The sequence below is a fragment of the Capricornis sumatraensis genome, chromosome 6 (assembly GCF_032405125.1).
Source record: "Capricornis sumatraensis isolate serow.1 chromosome 6, serow.2, whole genome shotgun sequence".
NCBI classification, from domain to species: domain Eukaryota; kingdom Metazoa; phylum Chordata; class Mammalia; order Artiodactyla; family Bovidae; genus Capricornis; species Capricornis sumatraensis.
This window is the reverse complement of record NC_091074.1, coordinates 106629095-106649882: the sequence shown is the minus strand read 5'-3', so window position 1 is coordinate 106649882 and position 20788 is coordinate 106629095. Positions and strand designations below refer to the sequence as shown.

Genomic DNA, 20788 nt, shown 5'->3' with positions numbered 1-20788 from the left:
TATGAACCCCTTCCACCTTCTCAATTCCTTGTTTGAATGAACAGCATCACCAGGTGGCCAGCTCCCCCCCCAACAGCTGGTCTCCTAGCAACCATCCCAGGCCTCCCTCTCCCTTGCCTCCCACATCCAGTCGCCAGGTCCCCTGGATTCCACCTCCCTGACCGTTCTCCTAAAAGGCACCTCCCCTCTCTTCTCAGCCTAAGCGACGTGGTTTCCTCCCTCTCTATTTTTACCTGGCTTGTCACAACAGTTACACAAGTGGACTCCCTCTCCCTTCTCACCTTCCCACATACTCACACCATCACAGAGAGCTCACAGTCACTTGGCGTACCCCATCCCACACACGTGCAGCCCACCTTCACTCCAACCACTGCTGGAGGGGTATGAGGCACTGTTCTCAGCATCACATGGTGGCCTCCTCACTCAGGCTGGGTTTTCTCTCATGTTATGATCCTTGGGGACCTGCTCAGCACCCATGCTTGGACACACCTGAACCTGCAAGGAAGTTAACATCTCACAGAGCAGCCCTTAGCCAAGAGGAGAGGGAAGCAGGTGGATCAGTGACCCCATTTGCCAGACAGTTCTGAAGCCACTTCTACGAGCTCCTTACAAAGGCTGTGTAAGACAAGGGCTTCATGATCCTGAGGATATAGGTCAGGGTGGAGGAAACAGGCCCTGGGCAGATCAGGAGCTCCCAGCGCTGGAAGCTCCCTGCAGGACTCACACAGTGGTGTGATTATTCACATGTTCTCTTCCTCAACGTACCTAAGAGATTTAGGGGGTCAGGGATGGAGTCTTACACATCTCTGTGGATTCCAGCACATCCCCCCTAAACGCTGGATGCCAAGCCTTCTTGCTGCTTGTATAGCTTCTGTCTTTCCCTTTCTGTAGCATAATGAGTTTTTCTTGTGGTCTTGCTTTAAGTAATTTAATCCTCAAATAAGCATATGAGATTTGTTGTCAAAGTTCAAACATCCGGCACTGTGTAATGGCCGTCAGGTGTTTTCTGAGAACCCCTGAGGGTCTCCAGGGCAGGACCCTTGTCTCCTTTGCTTCAGCAGCCTCCTGCCCAGGGCCGGGCATAGTGGAGAAGCTACAACCGCGTGAGGGCAGGGCAGCTGGGACAGGCCCGTTAGGTGTGGCAGCCTGATGTTTTCCCCAGTGGGGCCTGGCTCCTGTGTCAGCCTCAGGGCTGACCCGCAACATCTAGGACCTGCTTTGGGATCTGGCTTCTCCCAGGAGCCCAGGTTTATAAACAAAACAACACACGGAGCAAATAAAAACATCTCACTGGTGGGAGGGGGAGGGGCAGAGGCAGCAGGAGCTCAGCCCAACCTGGAGCAAGGATGTGTGGGGTGAGGACCACTGCTTGGGTCAGGGATGCCTTCACTGGCATCCCCATCCCCACCTTCTCCTACTAACTGACCATAATGGACATCTGCCACCTCCCAGGCATCTAGGTGGCACCTCTGAATCCTGACAGCAGGCACAGGGCAGCTGCTCAGTTTGATAAACGGAGCTGTTGAATTAGGTATCATATATCCATCATCTCATTTAACCCCCATAAATTGCCTGCGAGATCAGGGTTACCAGCCCCACTTCACATATGAAGGCTGAAGCCCAGAAAGTTAAGTAATATGCTGAGAATCAGGAGCAAAAATGTGGAAAGAATCTGGGCTTGTCTCCAGGTCATTTGCCCCTCACTTCTGAGCTTGTCCCAGTCCACCCCATCGAGAAGGCGTGACACCCTCAGAGCTGATGGCAAACTGCTCAATTTCCCTTCTCTCTGCAAGGGACATTTGTAAGGATGGAAGGGGAGACCATTAGGAAAGAAAGTCAGTTTGTGTTTTCTTTTTTAATTTATTGTTTTGGCTGTGTTGGGCCTTTATTGCTGCACACAGTCTTTCTCTTAATGCAACAACTAAGGGCTACTCTCTAGTTGTGATGACCAGCTTTCTCACTGCAGTGGCCTCTCTTGTTGCAGAGCATGGGCTCTAGAGTGCAGGCTCAGGAGCTGTGGCCTATGGGCTCAGTGGCCCTGCAGCATGTGGGATCTTCCCGGACCACGGACTGAATCGGTGTCCTCTGCATTGGCAGGTGGATTCTCAACCACTGGACCCCCAGGGAAATCCCAGCTTGTGTTTTCTTGTGCATTCCCTCTGTTGTTTAGCTACACCAGGAAGAGCAGTTGTCTGGGAGTCAAGGAACCCCGGGTTCCTATATGCGAGACAGCAAAAGAGACACAGATGTATAGTCTTTTGGACTCTGTGGGAGAAGGCAAGGGTGGGATGGTTTGAGAGAACAGCATTGAAACATGTATATTATCATATGTGAAACAGATCTCTAGTCCAGGTTCAACGCATGAGACAGGGCGCTCAGGGCTGGTGCACTGGGATGATCCAGAGGGATGGGATGGGGACGGAGGTGGGAGGGGGGTTCAGGACGGGGAACACATGTACACCCATGGCTGACTCATGTCAATATATGGCAAAAACCACTACAATATTGTAAAGTAATTAGCCTCCAATTAAAATAAGTTAATTTTTTAAAAAGTTCATCTATGTTATAGCAAAAAAATAAATAAATAAATAAAGGCATCCCGGATTCAAAGGCCCAGAATCCTCGGCCACTAACATGTTCCACATACTTGGCAAGGGGCCTCCCCACTCTGGGCTGCAGTTCCTCTGATTAGGAGTGTGTTTGAGGTGAGCCCTGACCCCAGGCAGCCCACATGGCTGTAATTTCCTGTCCCATATTAGGTGTTCCACATTTTAGAGGAATCTTCATCACTTTCACCTCTCCTGAACCATCCACAAACCTAAAGCTTCCATCAACGGCAAAGGTTCCATCGACCCACAAAGCAAAACCCAGAGCAAAGGGAGGTTTAGCTAAGCAGTCCCTCGGCCCTGCCCACCCACAGGAGGGTTTCTCGCCTCCCAGTGAAGTTGCAAAGACGAGGAGGCTCCAAGGAGAACTGCGCTCCATTCTCCTGTTTCCCTCATGTGTTCCAGGATCTGGCTCTCCCTAATATTTCATTCTCCAGACGTGATTCACAGCGGAAGTTCCATTACATCTTGACATTTTCCACCTGGTCTGAAAGTCCTGCATGTGGGCCTACCCTGAGGCTCTCTTGCTGTTTGTTCAATAACTAATTAGCACTGGTAGAGGAACAAGTGTAGCCTCAAGGTTGTTGCCAAGACCAACAGCATCCAGTTCTATAGGAGGTAAGCGGAGGTGGGACAGAGTCCAAAGTCTGGCTGAGGCCAACAGAACAAGGCCATGTTGTGACAGGGAGGGAAGAGAAGGTGGTGTGGAGGGGTCAGGGGGTGGGAGGATGGGGTGCCTGCCCAAGAGAGGTGTAACTGGACCTAGAAGAGAGTTTACTTAAAGTCATAAGAATATCTTCTCTTCCCTTCCCTTCTGCTTGCTGACATCACATGTCCTGGCTTAACCCCAAGTTATAACACGTCTGAAATTGAGGGGGAAGGGCTGTCACTGTGTATTAGGTCTGGGTTTCAGTGTCAGTCTAAAGATGTAGGACTTTAGACGTGTACCGTCTAACATGGTAATTACTACCCACTTGAGGCTATTCAAATTAATTCAAATAAAATAAAAAATTCAGTGGTAAAAGCAATATTTCAAGTGTTCAATGGCCAAATATGTCTAGTGGCTACTGTGTTGGGCACTGCAGACACAGACCATTTCCATCGTCAGAGTGCTGTTCTAGACAATGAGAAGCATTGAAGGTTTGTAACCTGAGAAGGCACTTCCCAGACGGCTCAGTGGTAAAGGATCTGCCTGCCAGTGCAGGAGACGCGGGTTTGATCCCTGTGTCAGGAAGATGCCCTGGAGGTGGAAATGATAACCCATTCCACATTCTTGCTTAGAAAATTCCGTGGACAGAGGAGCCTGACAGGCTATAGTTCATGAAGTCGCAAAGAGTCAGACATGACTGAGCGACTAAAATCAGCAAAGTAAAAACATTTCGCACCATGCCCAACACACAGTAGGGCGGCTTTTCTTGCCAGTATTATTTCCTCTCCCCCTCAGCAAGGTTGTCTGAGAAACCTCAGTCCTGCCCCTCCTCCCTGCATGCTCCACCCATTTCTCATCCCTGACTCTTGGGCCTGGAGAGGGAATGGAAACGGGGAAGGTGAGCTGAGCCTGTGGTCACGTCTATTACCAGAAACCATATACTGCTGCTGCTGCTGCTAAGTCGCTTCAGTCGTGTCCGACTCTGTGCGACCCCATAGACGGCAGCCCGCCAGGCTCCCCCATCCCTGGGATTCTCCAGGCAGGAACACTGGAGTGGGTTGCCATTCCCTTCTCCACTGCATGAAAGTGAAGTGAAAGTGAAGTCACTCAGTCGTGTCCCACTCTTCGTGACCCCATGGACTGCAGCCCACCAGGCTCCTCCGCCCATGGGATTTTCCAGGCAAGAGCACTGGAGTGGGGAGCCATCACCTTCTCCGGAAACCATATACTAGGAGAGCTCCTTTAGTTTGTTTTTAAGCAGAAAGGAGTCTTGAAAATGGGAGTATGGGTGGCCTTCCTTGACTGGCCAATGGAACTTGCTTGTCATCTGGAAACACCCTCATTTGTCTCACATTCAGAATCTGCCCTTTAGTGAGCAGGGGGCACTTTCCAGGTGTAGCCCTCCCTGGGGAGGAAGCAAAATGCCTCTTCCACTGACCTCCTTGTTTAATCCTCCCTGTCCTTTGGTTTCTCACTTTGAAGTTGATTTTCACTCAGAATTTAGGCTTTTAAAATATCATTTGCATTTTTTGTATTTTCTACATCTGTTGCTATAATTTTATTATTTTATAATTTTTTATATTTTTATAATTTTTATAATTTTATAATTTATAATTTTATATTTTGCTTCAATACACAGCTCTTTCAATCATTGTCCCTCAAAATTGATTGTCATGGTGGTGTTGTCTTCTCTGTATCCATTTGATCCATTATCGAAAGGATTTCTCTACCCACTCAACCCTGAATATTTAAAAGACAGACTGATGCTGAAGCTCCAGTACCTTGGCCACCTGATGCAAACAGCTGACTCATTGGAAAAGACGCTGATACTGGTAAAGATTGAGGGCAGGAGGAGAAGGGGGCAGCAGAGGATGAGATGGTTGGATGGCATCACTGACTCAATGGACTTGAGTTTGAGCAAAATCTGGGAGATGGTGAAAGACAGGGAAGCCTGGTGTGCGGCAGTCCATGGGGTCTCAAGGAGTCAGACATGACTTAGCGACTGAACAACCTTCTCATACCCACTGAGCTAGTGATCCACTGTGTTCCTCAGTTCAGTTCAGTTCAGTTCAGTCGCTCAGTCGTGTCCTACTCTTTGCGACCCCATGAATCGCAGCATGCCAGGCCTCCCTGTCCATCACCAACTCCCGGAATTCACTCAGACTCATGTCCATCAAGTCGTGATGCCATCCAGCCATCTCATCCTCTGTCGTCCCCTTCTTCTCCTGCCCCCAATCCCTCCCAGCATCAGAGTCTTTTCCAATGAGTCAATTCTTCTCATGAGGTGGCTAAAGTACTGGAGCTTTAGCTTCAGCATCATTCCTTCCAAAGAAATCCCAGGGTTGATCTCCTTCACAATGGACTGGTTGGATCTCCCCAAAGTCCAAGGGACTCCCAAAAGTCCTCTCCAACACCATGGTTCAAAAGCATCAGTTCTTCAGTGCTCAGCCTTCTTCACAGTCCAGCTCTCACATCCATACATGACTACAGGAAAAACCATAGCCTTGACTAGAGGGACGTTAGTCAGCAAAGTAATGTCTCTGCTTTTGAATATACTATCTAGGTTGGTCATAACTTTTCTTCCAAGGAGTAAGCGTCTTTTAATTTCATGGCTGCAGTCACCATCCGCAGTGATTTTGGAGCCCCCCAAAATAAAGTGTGACACTGTTTTCACTGTTTCCCCATCTATTTCCCATGAAATGATGGTACCGGATGCCATGTTCCTACATCACTGTTATTTCTGGAGATTCTTTCTACATAGTATTTATATTTATACTTGAAGAGAACTTTGAGATTTACCCCACAAAGAAAAGTCCCGAGAAGACAGACTTCAATCCATCTCATCAATTGTCATCCATTCATTATTCATTTGTTCATCTAACCAGCACTCGTCAGATATCTCCACTGTGCGATGCAAGGCAGTGCTAGGTTGTTGGAAATGGATCAGACCAACTCCTGCCCTCGGGGAGCTCATAGAATGCAAGAGAAAACCCCTGTGAAAGCAGCTATGGTGTGCTCGCTTTGGCAGCACTTAAACTAAATTTACAATGATACAAAGAAGACTATCACGGCCCCTGCGCTAGAATGACATGCAAATTCATGAAGCAGTCCATATTTTTGTAGAGCAATTATCCTCCAATTAAAAAAATAAACTAAAATCTCTATCTGACAAAAAAACAGAAGAAGAGCTGCGGGGCAAACAGCTATCCAGAGTAAGTAGGGAAGAAAGCACAGAGGGAAGACAGAGGAGGTCTGCCTGAGGGAGGCAGAGAAAACTTCAAAGAGGGGTAGGGGTGTAAATCTAAGACCTCTCCCTGCTCTATCTGCCATCTTAAAACTCCCCTCATCCCTGTGGTAGCTTCTCTTATACCTGTTCTTCTCATCCTCCTCAGCCAGTTCCCTGGTGTATCTGGCATTTTGGGCCTTCTCTAAAGCAACAGTGTGATATTAACACTTCGGGCCTGCCAGGTGGTAAAGACCTACCAGCTAATGCAGGAGTCTCTGGAGCCGTGGGTTTGATCCCTGGGTCAGGAAGATCCCCTAGAGGAGTAAATGTCAACACACTCCAGTATCCTTGCCAGGAAAATCCTATGGGCAGAGGAGCCTAGTGGGCTGCAGTCCATAGGGTTGCAAAGACTTGGACATGACTAGACACACACGTAAGGCAGCAAGCTCCCCTAAGAATTCACCTACACTCCTTCAGCTCCTCCGTCTCTTTTTTAGTTTTCAATTTGTGGAATTAGAATATCTCATCCATCTGCTAAAACTATTTCTTCAGTTCTTACCTAATTAAAATACCTAGGTTATGTAGAATCAACAGGTGTGTGTTACAAACAGATATAGGAAACAAAGATAATCACCATCAAATTGTCAAAAGATCATAGTTGAAATCTTGAATCCAGCTTCAACTTCATGGCCTTGGGCAAGAGATTTAACTTCCCTAAGCTTTAATTTATTCCCCTGTAAAATAGGGATAGTCCTGTCAAGTTCACTGGAAGATACCCATGAGATGATATAGAAGAGAAATTTCTCCACAAATGTTTGTCACTATGGAGTTTATTATTACACAAATACTTTAAAAAGAATCTACTATCTTCTCTGAACAGTGTTTGATATCTTTAATTTATCATGGTAGTCCTTGATATTGTAATCTCATAGAACCCTGTAAAAGGAAACATGTCCAATGCATGTTACCTGATTTCTGTTTGTGGTCATATGGACCACAGGGCTGTTTGTGTCTCACTGGTCCTCATCCAAGCTCTAGAAATAGCCTCAGTGAGAAACAGGATGTTTTCCTTGTTAAAAGGGCAGATAGCAACTTTTGCATCATTGAATCTCCTTCTTTTTATTTGGTGCTTCCAAACTTTTTATATACCCTGATGTGTGGTTTCTTCCCCTGTCGGTCCTGGCTAACCTAGAAGACTAAGGATTTTTCTCGTGGAGAACAGATGAGGCTCATAGGATATTCGTTATATGGCCCAATACTGCCCTCCAAATGGCACCAGATGAAGACAATGGCACACCAGTGATGGGAAGCTCATTTCTCAGACCCTGCTCTTAACAATGAAGTCTGCGAAGTACACACAATGATCAGCCATAACTTCGCACCTTCTGAGAAGCCTTGTCCCAAATAAAAACAGACCTGTGCCAAACTGAAGACATTATTTCTAATTCCAGCTCCATCAGTATCTCCCTGTGTAGCCTTTGGTGAGTCATTTTTTGCCTCTGGGCCTTCGAGTCACTGGAAGTTTGGGATGTTATACTGCATTCCTTCCCTATGCCCTTGAAAATAATCCTAAAGCACTTTCTGTCCTCCCACTCCTCTCAGCTTTGAATGTGTTATGTAGCTGAGCTAGGTTGCCAAAGCTGCAGTCTGATTTCCCAAGCAGAGCTGATGTGAGTTTTGGACTCTTGCTCATGATGTTGGGATTGAGGGACATAAAGAGGTTTATGTTGGTGCATAGACTAGATCCGCATGTTAATCTGTTTCCAAGGACAGTGTAGATGGTAAATTATTGTTCTGCTAGTCTAGGCTTCCATTTCACTCTCACTGGAGCAAGACCCAGGACACTTATAAGACCATGTTAAAAATTTAGTGGCTTAGTACTGTAGGATAACAGTATAAAAAGGGCATGTAGGTCAGACTGCAGACTCAGATGAAACTGAATTTATCTCCATTCTTATTAACTATATGACCTTGGGAATACAGTTTAAACTCCCTGACTCTCAGTTTCCAATTTAGAGTGTCTTGACAATTAATTAATGGTGCATGTGACTTAGGGTGCTACTTATTAAAGCATAATTATAGCTTAAAAATGAAATATAGTTTCTGATAGCAATTTCCTTCCAGGCTACAGTATAGGAAGAGGGGAAAAGAATAACTTTACAATGGAGAAACCTGATGTATACTACTTCAATAAAGGTGATCAAGGTAAACATCAACAATGATAAATCATGTTGATAGTATGAATGCTTGGCATGATATAATGATATGATGTGGCACTTTACATATGTGAGATCATGCTCTTACAAACTCATAAGCCTAGTCTAATCATGAGAAAAATATTAAAGTCCAATATGGAGGCATTCTGCAAAATACCTGACCAGTACTCATCAAAACATCAAGGTAATCAAAAACTAAGAAAGCCTGAAACTGTCACAGTCAAGATGAACCTAAGGAGGGGATGAGTGAAAGGAGGGAGCAGATTAAGAGGTGAAACCTTCCAGTTACAAAATAAATGAGTCACAGGGATAAAATGTACATAGTGGAGATTATAGACAGTCATATTATAATAACTTTATGCAGTGACATACTTAATAGTAACTAGACTTACTGTGGTGAGCATTTTGCAATGTATTGAAGTATAAAATCACTATGTTGTACACCAAGAACTAACACAGTGTTGCAAGTCAATTATGCATCAATTAAAACATAGGAGCATGTAATCACAGTATTCTAATGGGTTCTACAGTGAATAATATTTGCATGCTTATAATGATGCCAACACTAGTTGTTGATATAATTTGAAGTATGACAAAGTTCTGGGGAGAGGATGAAAAGGAAGAATGGAGGTATTAAACCTTTGTCTCTTGTAACATTTATACATTTTTAAGTTGCTTTTTTCTCTGTATCATATCTATATGAGATGAGAGATGTTATCTAAACTCATCGTGATCGAACCCAGGTCTCCCACATTGTAGACGCTTTACCATCTGAGCCACCAGGGAAGTCAATCATTTCACAATATATGTAAATCAGAACTTTATTCTGTATGCTTTAAATTTATACAGTGATATATGTATATTATATATATATATATATCAATTACTCCTCAGTAAAACTGAAAAAAGGCTTTTTTAAAAATGTCAAGTTGAGACTAAATCATTTAAAAGAAAAAAAGGAGCCCAAGGAGACACAATGACTAAATATAATGTGGTGTCCTAGACAGGATCTTGGAATAACAACAACAGAAAAAAAAATAAGCATAAAACAAGGAAATCTGAACCCTAATTAATAATAATAGATCAGTATCGGTTCATTAATTATAGCAAAAGTGCCATACTAATATAAGATGTTAATAGAGAAAACTGGGTGCAAGGTATATGGAAACTCTGTACTATTTTTTTAATTTTTCTGTAAATCTGAAAAATAAAATGTGTTTTTAAAAATGCACTGTAACAGCCCCTTTCTGTGGACTCACTGAGTTAACACACTTGTTTGAAGTGCATGTTCTGTGCTAAGCCTTGTGCTGGGTGCCAGACCACAGATGGAACAAGGCAAGGCCCTGGCCTCCCAAAAAGCATGGAGCCTGTGGGAAGTCAGCCAAGAAATCAGGCCTCCCATCCTCTCCTTTACACTGGAAGGCTCTGTACTTCACCTCGGAGGCCTAGCTGGAGTACAGCAGGTAAAGAAGGACCTGGCAGCCTTCTGGGCTGGGGGCTGTATGTGCGAAAGGGCTGAGAAGTGTGAGGGCAGTGAGGAGTGGGTTGGAGTGGAGTGGAGGCAGAGATATGAAGCTAGAAAACTCAGGCCTCATTTATTTCATAAGTATTTTTGAGCGCCTACTCGGTACCTGGACTTTCCAGGTGGCTCCATGGTAAAGAATCAGTCTGTCAGTGCAGGAGACCCAGGTTCAATCCCTGGGTTGGGAAGAGCCCCTGGAGAAGGGCCTGGCAACCCACTCCACTATTCTTGCCTGGAGACTCTTGTGGACAGAGGAGCCTGGTGGGCTACAGCCCATGGGGTTGCAAAGAGTCAGACACAACTCAGTGATTAAATAACAAACTCTGTACCTAGGAATGTGTTGGGAGCTGCCTGAAGGTGAGAAGGATGACATGGGCATGGTCTCTGCCCTAAAGAAGTGGGAATAAGGACAGTGTACAAGTCATCCCAGATGATGGTTTATTTGGAAATTGATCACTGACATGAGAGGATCAAAAGGGAATGACGAGTGAATATGTGTCCCTGTGTATGTGGAGGGTGGTGGTACTGCTTAAATTAGATCCCAACTATAACAAATCACCACACAGTTGGTGGCTACTAAACAAGAGAAATTTATTTCTCACAGTTGTAGAGACCAGATGCCTGAAATCCAGGGGTCAGCAGGCCTGCGCTCCCTCCCTCTGAAGGTTCCAGGGGAGGGGCCTCCTGCTTTGCTTTGTCCTGCTTCTGGTGGCTGTCAGCCTTGCTTGGCTTGGCTTCTCACTGCGACCTCTCTCCATCTGCCTATCACCGCGTTCCTTCTTCTTCCTGTGTGTCTCTGTGTTTTCTCCTCTTCTTATAAGACCACCTGTCATTAGATTTAACATTCACCCTAAATCTAGGATTACCTCCTTTCAGGATGAACTTAATTATACCTGCAAAGACCTGTTTTCCAAGGTCACCTTCAGAGTTTCCAGTTGGGAAACATATCAGGACATAATGTTGGGACATAAACATATCTTGTTTGGGGGCAGGGGGCTGCACTCACTATCCAACCCATTTAAGTGGCCAAGGAAGGACTTTCTGAGATGGGGACGTTCTTGTGGAAAGTCTGGTTTGCAAAGAATAGGGAAGAGGGTTCTAGGTAATGAGAATGCCACACCCAGAAACCTTGAAGCAGGAAAGAGCTGTGTACATCTGAGAAGCTAAAAGGACTGGAAAACTAGGAAAGGGAGAGAGGAGCCAAGAATACCTTGTACGGCCTGGTAGGTGGGTCCATCCTGAGTCACAGGTGGTCAGGCTGGAAGGGATCTCAGAATGACTTGGGCCAGCATCCAATCTCATTCTCAGCCCCGAGCTCCCCTTTCACCTACCTCCTGCTCTGGAAGGCTTACCCTCAGTGCACAACAACAGCTCCTGGGCCCTGATCCGGCGACATTCCGCCCTGCAGGAGGAAGCCCTTTGTCTGTGTCTATTTCAATGTCATCCAGCCAGAGTGGCGGCAGCTTTATAGTACCCTGCGAGCCTGGGTCTCAGTGCCAGCTTCCAGTTTTGCTGCAACAAGCCCCATCAGGCCCCACTGTGAGTTGCTAGCTGCTTCTCTGAATAAGCCCTACCTGGTTTTGTTTCAAGTCACTCAGGCAGCTGTTCTGCTGGGGCCCAAGCTGTGGCCTGCAGTCTAGGAGCTAAGGTTAAATCTCTTTTCAGACTCTTACTGGCCACACAGCTTTGGGCAAACCAGTTAGCCACTCGACGCTCAGTTTCCTCATCTGTAAAATGAAAACAAAAAGCCCAATATCACAGCAAGATGGTGAGGCTCAAGTAAAATGATGTGTTCGAGATGTTTTATGAATTCCAGTGTTCTACATGATGCAGGAGGTGTTAGTATCAAAGCCCTGGAGTCGCTCTTCATCTTCCGGGAGGCAGGGAATGCTCAGGACCCTGCTCATCACATCGTACATCTCTCTACTTTGCACTGACAGCTGTGGTCACTGTCCATCCCTCCCTGTGGGGTTAACACGCCTCATCTCCCATCGAGATTTCATCCTGGAGAGAGCTCCCCAAATGGAAAGAAACAAAACTCAAATTCATGTCCCTGTAAAAAGCAGCCTGCCTTTGAAACTTGACCCTGTTGAAAACCTACTGAGCTGAACACAGAGGAGAAGAAGGGGATTTTAAAAAAGGAAGAAAAAAAAACCCATGAAGTAATTAATCAGCATTTTGTCCAACCCAATTTGGTTTCAAAGACATTCATCAAGACCAACATACCTGTCCAGGCCAATCCTGGGAGCCCTGTGCGTGGCCACGTGGACTTGACCTCCTGGTTGTCTGCAGTCCTGCTCATTTACAAAATGGTTTCAAAGAAGGTAACAGTTTGTGGTAATGGGAAACATATGGGCTGGTGGCTGCTGTCAGTAAAAATAGCCGGCATGGCCCATGCGGCCAGACGCAACGTCAAACTGAGTGCACGAAGACAAAAGCTGTGCGAAGAAAGGAAAAGCAGTTGTTTCAGAAGACTAGAGATGGGAGCCTGCCTGGTGAGGGAGGAGGGACTGGGACGTGAAGGCCAAGGACTCCTCAAAGGCAGAGATGTTTGCATGGAAATCCAGGCCTCCCTGGCCTGCTTGTCCACATTCTCATGCCCCAGGGGGGCAGAGAAGGTTCTTTCTGGGCACAGAGCTGAGGCTCAGCACATGGGACAGATTTCTGTAGGCTGTGCACTGCGGTACGCATCCTCTTATCCAACCATCCTGACAGAGGATGAAGCCTGAAGGAACTAGACAAGGAGGCCAGGCCAGCAGCTGAAAGAAAAAACTTCAGGCTGAAACTTTAGGATCTTTTTCACATGTATCCTGCTTTGTAGTGTGATAGAAAGAATATGGATTTGAAAATTGTGAGCCTGATTTCTTCTGACCATAAACACACCCACTGTGTAAACATAAGCAAATTAGTTAATCTCTCCGAGCTTCCATTTATTAGTCTGTAAAGTGGAGATAATGTAACCAATGACTGTTTTCAAGACTATATGTGCTGATTCTCCTTATTTTGTAGTGGCTTGCCCTGTTCATGCATTCATTCAACAAATATTTATGAAGTACCTGCTATGGGACCAAGCATGGTTACAGAGGAATAAATCAGTGAACAAAACAAAACAAAACCCACCCGCTGTCACAGAATTTACATTCTAGTTGTCAGTAAAGCATAGACTGTTGGGAGAAAGAACATACCATGGACACAAGCAAACAAGGGAAAGGGGTTGAGAGAGCAGGGATTGGGATGCAGTTCTAAGTGGGACGGTCAAGGAAGGCCTTGCTGGGAAGGTGACATATGGACAAAACTCAAAGAAGGTGAGAGAGTGAGACACAGACCTATTTGGGAGGCTAATGCTGAAAGTGGAAGAAGCCACTGGAGGGGAAGTCTGAGGTGCTCCAGAGACTAGCGGAGCTGGAGTGAAAGGAACCAGAAGGGTATGGGGGTGGCCGTGCTGCCAGGGCGGGTGATGGTTAGGAAGGAACTTGGCTTGACTCTGTTGAAGTGGAATGTCGTAGAAAGATTTTCAAAAGAGAAGTGACAGGATTAGATTCATCTTTTAATTTTTTTAAATAGGATGACACTGGCTGCTGTTTTGGGAAGTTCCTCCATGAGCAGGTGCTAAAGCAGAGAGATTAGACAGGAGGCTATTGTAGGAATTCAGGTGAGAGCCAATGATTTCTTTGATTGAGATGCTGACATTGGAGATGGTGAGTAGTAGCAAGTTCCTCCCAAATTTGCTGCTAGTTTGAATGTGGGTTTGGGAGAGAACAGTCAAGAAAGGCTCCAAGAGAGGGAGAGGGTGGGATGATTTGGGAGAATGGCATTGAAACATGTACAATATCATATAAGAAACAGATCACCAGTCCAGGTTCGATGCAGGATACAGGATGCTTGGGGCTGGTGCACTGGGATGACCCAGAGGGATGGTACAGGGAGGGAGGTGGAAGGGGGATTCAGGATGGGGAACATGTGTACACCTGTGGTGGATTCGTGTTGATGTATGCAAAACCAATACAATATTGTAAAGTAATTAGTCTTCAATTAAAATAAATAAATTTAAATTAAGAAAAAAAGAAAGGGTCCAAGAAAAGATACATGTATATGTATGGCTGAGCATCTGTTCTGTTCACCTGAAACTATCACAATATTGGTAAATGGCTATACTTCAATACAAAATAAAAAGTTAAAAAAAAAATAATGCCGCTAAAAGTAGCTGAAAGATGCTGCTGTTAGCAGAGATGGAGATGACCGTAGGTGAAGCAGGCTAGGGAGGACAGACCGGGTGTTCAGTGCTGCCCGTGTTAATTTTGAGATGCTTATTAGACATTCAAGTTGAAACAGAGCATCCCAGTAGATGAGAGTCGTAAACTCATAGGTGATACTAAAGACGATGAAACACTGGATTATCATGGTAGCGAATGAAGAGAGAGATGAAAAGGTAGTGATAAGCATTGCGCATCAAGGATTCACAGAGATTAAGTAATTTTCTACACAACATCATCTTCCAAAGCATGAGATACAACAAGGGCCAACATACTGGGTATGTACGTGGACCTGAAACCTTCTGTGATGGACGGTGCTATTACTATCCATATATAAGAAAAGTAAGAGCCCAGACAAGTAAAGTGATGTGCTCAATGTCAAACAGCTAATGAAAAACAGAACAGGAATTCTAACCCAGGTGTCCTGACCCCAGCTCTAATGCTCTTTCCATTCCAGCCATTGGCCCAGTGCTGGGCTTGCTTCTAAGGTAGGCATGCATCTTCCATCCGAATATATATTTTTTATATTTTATATAAATATTATTATATAAATTAATTTAATTTCTATTTTAATATTATATAAATTATTTTATATAAATATATAATTATTATTATATTTTATATTTATATTTTTATTTTATGTTTTATATTTTCAATCAAAAACAGGTCATTCTAACAGCTAAGTACTCTTGTTTTCCAAGCAGGAGGTCTTGCCAGTCTTAGAAAATAAGAAAATTATGAGAAACTGTTTTTGGCAAAGCCTGGGAAAGAAATGAAACGAACAAGAGGAAGAGAGAAAATGACAAAAAATCTTGCCTTCTATCTTCCCCATAGGTACTCATTGTCTCCTGGACTCTAAATCATCTTCTCTATCTGTGGAGGACATAGATATAAGGCAGATACAATCTCCCCTGCCTTCTAAATCAGGCACGAGGGAGGGATAGAAAAATAAATTGTTGTACGTGGGGTCACCCAGCAATTCGAGAATGTGACTTGGAAGAGGTCCTAGTTATTTGGCACCACTCCTTTCCCCTAAAGTCTAACACTACTTTATACCATGCATGCAGAAACTGGTGAAAATAAAATAATATCTAGTAATTTGTGAAGCACTTTTTCTTAATTTGGAGGGTAATTGCTTTACAATGTTGTGTTGGTTTCTGCCGTACAAAAATGTGAATCAGCCAGAAGTATACATATGTCCCTTCCCTCTTGAAACTCTCTCCCACCGCCCACAACATCCTACCCATCTAGGTTGTCACAGAGCACTAGGTTGAGCTCCCTGCCTCATCCAGCAACTGCCCACTGGCTAGCTATTTTACATATGATAATGCATATGTTTCAGCGCCTCTCTCATCGTCCACCCTCTCCTTCCCCAGCTGTGTCCACAAGTGTGTTCTCTCTGTCTGTTTCTCTTTTCCTGCCCTGCAAATAGTTTCAGCAGTACCACTTTTCTAGATTCCATATATATGCATTAATATATGACATTTGTTTTTCTCTTTCTGACTAGCTTCACTCTCTGTAACAGGCTCTAGGTTCATCCACCTCACTAGAACTGACTCAAATTCATTTCTTTTTATGGCTAAGTAATATTCCACTTATGTACCACAACTTCTTTATCCATTCATCTGTTGATAGATATCTAGGTGGCTTGTGAAGCACTTTTTAATCCACTGTTGATGCCACTGTTTGAGGCAGTTGCTGTGCATGCTGACATCCATTTTAAAGATGAATAAACATGGCTTGGAGAGATTAAATAATTTGACGTGCTTGTGCGCACACTAAGTTGCTTCAGTGATGTCCGACTCTTTGCGACCCTATGGACTATATCCCTCCAGGCTCCTCTGTCCAGGGGATTCTCCAGGCAGGAATACTGGAGTGGGTTGCCATGACCTCCTCCAGGGGATCTTTCTGACCCAGGATCAAATCCGTATCTCCTGTATTGCAAGCAGATTTTTTACCATGAACCACCAGGGAAGCCCAAGTGATTTGACAAAGGTTACCATAAAACAAATGCTGTAATTTTACCATATGTGTTTATTATCACTAGAAAATAAATGTAAATTTATATGAAAAACTGCCTCACTTGGCATCCACAGAATCTGCAACAATCAAGTCCAGTTTTGCTTTGGCATCACCAGTTTATTCAGTGTGATCAAGAAGCTTACCTGCATCTGCCTTTTCCCTTTCCTATTTGGCCAACTTCACACCTTTCTGAGAAGCACTTAATGTTGTTCCTCTCAAAGGAATGGCCTGGATCTTCTTCATCCTTTATCCCCAGTGCCTCCTCTGTTTGCTGTCACTGTGCAGGGAACTGCATATGCTGGCTGGGCTGCACTGAGCTGAAGAGGAGAGGAAGAAGGTTGGAAGAACAGTTTGGGGTTAAGACCACAGAGAGCCTTGAATGCCAAGCCAAGTTGTGTGTATATCCATCTATGATTAGCAGGAGCCAGGGCCACTGGCTTGTCTAGCCCTTAGGTTCTGCAGCTCCATGCTGGATTGTCTTAAAAAAGACATAGTTTCCTAAGTCAATAAAGTGGGGGTGGACATGTCTTCCACACAAACATCAGAAGAACCTTGCCAACACTTTTCAGATTTGGCAACCTGACTTCAATTTTTTTTCTTCCCACTCACATCTTAGGTCTTGTTATGGCTTCAGCCAAATAAAACCAACTCAGGGCCATTTTAGGCTTGTTGGGAGTCTAAAGCAGGGAGACAGCAAGTAGGAGGTGACATCTGATGTTTTGAGGCTTCCTGCTTACATTTAAGGCTCAGTAATTTAGTGTGGATTATTTGAGTCAGATGAATAGGGAGAAGTGTTCAATTCCATTCAACTCATCCCATATTTATTAGCTGTGCTAGGACCAAAAGGAAGAGAAAGAGGCTCTAGCTCCTGCTCTAGTGCAGCCAACTGTCTGTCTAAGGAGAAAGGAAGAAAAAGAAATACACAGATAAGTGCACAACCAGGCAGAACCTGATTCTAAGAAGTGGTGGTAACGTGACACACAGTCTTACAGGTTTTTTTTTGTGGGTGGAGATAAATATTGCTCTAGACTTCCAAAGAAGTTCCCAGCACAGAGTTTAAGGCTACAAGGAAGAGGAAGAGGAATAAGGTTCTTAAGACTAGTTGAAATACGACCACAAAGAGCCTTGAATGCCGAGCTAAATTGATGTATATCCATCTGTAGTTAACAAGCAGCCAGTGTCACTGCAACATCTAAACACCAAATTGTTCCAAACCCTTGTTTACCCTTCCAAATGTGATGCCCTCCAGAGCTCTGGAATCAGGGATTGCCCTTTTATATTTTCCATGTTGTGCCCAGCCAGTTGCTAGACACAGAATTTGACATTAGATTCTGGAGAACCAAGACTTCCTCTCAAGCCACATTGGGGAGTTATCTCCTTACCTTAGGGATGAAAATCATAAATTCTTACTAAATTTGTTTTCAGGTATCTTTTGTATTTCATAGACCAGGGAATTTCTGTATCCTTTCAAGTAATTCAATTGAAAATAATAACCAGGGAAGCCCAAGAATACTGGAGTGGGTAGCTTATCCCTTTTCCAGCAGATCTTCCCGACCCACGATTCAAACCAGGGTCTCCTGCATTGCAGGCAGATTCTTTACCAGCTGAGAGCTACCAGGGAAGCCCATTTAAAAAACAGTTTCCATCAGTTGTCATAAACATTTCATGAAAGGAAGAGAATTTTAACAGCCACCCCCCTCAAAAAAGAAAGATGGAATCTCAGGAAGAAAAGCCATCTTTTCAAAAAAGAGTTGACAATCTGACACTGTCATTTAAGGACATTTCTGTAAATTTTAAAATAAAAATAGAATGTAAAATTGTGCTTTATGCTGTACGTGTGCTTAGTTGCTCAGTCACGTCCAATCTTTGTGACGCCATGGACTGTAGCCCACCAGGCTCCTCTGTCCATGGGATTCTCCAGGCAAGAATACTGGAATGAGTAGTCATTCCCTTCTCCAGGAGATCTTCCTGACCCAGGGATCAAACCCAGGTCTCCATTACAGGCAGATTCTTTACCATCTGAGTCACTAGGAAAGCCCATTTATGCTGTAGACAGTCTTTTTTTTTCTTTTTTTTGGTAGAAGTCAAGCCTTCATGACTTGCCCAGTCACACACTTGGTTAGTGGCAGAGTGAGTGAGTCCTGTCGGGTTCCAGCATGTCCTTGGCTAATATTCTCTGTTGTCCAGGACCTGTCAGAGGGTAAGCTCACGGGACTGTTGCCCAGATGAAGCTGTGCATAAGTAGCTTCCTCTTCCATCTGACAATGTTGGCCCTCACTTCCAGGCCACCACTGGAGAGAATCGTAAAATGTCCCACTAAGTCATCTCCAAGGTAACTCATAAAATGTCCTATTAAAGGTGAGCTGCGATATGACTATAATCTTCACACAGCCATAGATGTCCTAGTTTGTTACACTTAAGTTTAGCAGTAAAAAAAAAAAATTATCCACCTGCCAATGCAGGAGACACAGGAGATGCAGGTTCGATCCCTGGGTCAGGAAGATCCCCGGGAGGAGGAAATGACAACCACTCCAGTGGGACACAACTTAGCAACTGAACAGCAACAATGACAAAGCTAGACTGGGGCCTGAGGAAGTGCCCAAGTCTCTCCCTTATGCCTGGGGGTCAGGTGGGGCTACCCTCTCCTCATCTAGCACGACTGACTGCTTGAAGGGAAACTCTGGCCTTCACATGGACCCCTGCTGCACTTCATCTTGCTGGATGCCGAATGAGTTTGGCTCATCATTCCAGCCAACTGAGATCATTTAGAAGTTTGATTTTGTCATCAATCATTTCTTCTCTCCCTCCCAGCTGTGTGTCAGCTATAGCTGCGATAAGTGGACTTGTTATGTCTTTGTCCAAGTCACTGGTACCAAATACTGAACAGGTCTGAGGACAGTTTTCTGGGGCATACCTCTGCCCTGAACCCAGGGCATTTGCTTGGGCCTGGACCCCTGCATTTGTCCCATGCTATTATTGATTTTTTATTGCTATATATAAGTGCTTCAAGAGCCAAGCCTTGACTTAATAGTCCTTTTAATCCTCGTTGGACACAATGCTGACTGTTAAAGAAAAATTCAGTGGTTGTGACAGGGCACTAAACACAGCCACTGATTTGATGTCAGAAGAATCAGGTTCAAGTCACAAGGGACCCACTTCTAATGACTATGTCTAAGCTGTTTCTCCTCCAAGGGTCTCAGTGTCTCTATCCGTAACACAGAGATAGGTTATCCTTGCAGACAACCTCACTCAGTTGTGCAGCTCCGTAAAGTGATGCCTAATTTGCTTTTCAGTCACTCCTAGTCATGCTTTTACATGATACTCTTCAAACTGAAATTCCTTTCCCCTTTCTTTTCTATCAATACTACCCTTACCCTGCCCCCCTTCTCCTGCGTCCCTGGGAAGCTTTCCTGCCCCCTTAGGAAGCCATCACCTCCTTCTCTGGGCTCCCAGAGCACTCTGCAGGTCTTCGTGGGGGCACTTATGTCCCCAGTTGACTGTTGCTTTTTGTGCATTTCCCCTCAAGACAATGGCCTTGGAAGTCAAGAGCTGCCTCATAGATATCTGGCCCTGGCACCCGGAGACAGGAGGACACTCAATAAGAGGTTTATGGAACAAGGATAGATGATTGCAAACTGCCAACTCAGTCCCATTCTTGCCTTAGTGATGGCCCTGGGAATGGTGTGGCTGCACGGGGCAGCCACTGGCAGGTGTCACATTGAGCACAGCTATTCTGGGGTCGAATGTCCTTGGTTTATCCTTATGCTTAATCAGCTGTTCAGTAGTGTCTGACCCTTTTGCAATCCCATGGACTGTAGGCTGGCAGGCCCCTCTGTCCATGGGATTCTCAGGCAAGATACTGGAGTGGGTTTCCATTTCCTTCTCCAGGGGATCTTCCCAACCCAGGGATTGAGCCTGAGTCACCTGTGTCTCCTGCATTGCAGGCAGATTCTTTACCTGCTGAGCCACTGGGGAAGCCCTCCAGTTTATCCTTGGGGAGAAACACAGGTGGAACTAATGGACAAATCGCGCCCCAAAGCTCTGTGGGAACACATATCATGTCTGTTTTGCTGATTGCTGTTGCAGGGTGGGTTCCCCAGCCAGCAGTCTCTGAGAAGGAAGTTTGCATCCAAGAACTTTACCGGGAGGGCCACCGGGATGGGAGAGTAGGGAAAACAGGATTGGGCAGACAGACCCTGAACTGCAATGTCATGGCCCAAAGGACCCAGCTGGCCCTGTGGAGAACTCTGGAGCTGGGGGCAAACCTTCAGAGTTGTCCCAAATTGAGACAAGC

At 45.0% G+C, this 20788-nt stretch overlaps 1 non-coding gene across 1 annotated transcript; it reads left to right on the top strand.

Moving 5' to 3' along the window:
* Window positions 1-6267: 6267 nt before the first annotated feature.
* LOC138081612 (U6 spliceosomal RNA) lies at window positions 6268-6374 on the top strand. The gene has a single exon (XR_011145059.1). It is a non-coding gene; the product is annotated as a U6 spliceosomal RNA (small nuclear RNA).
* Window positions 6375-20788: the final 14414 nt, after the last annotated feature.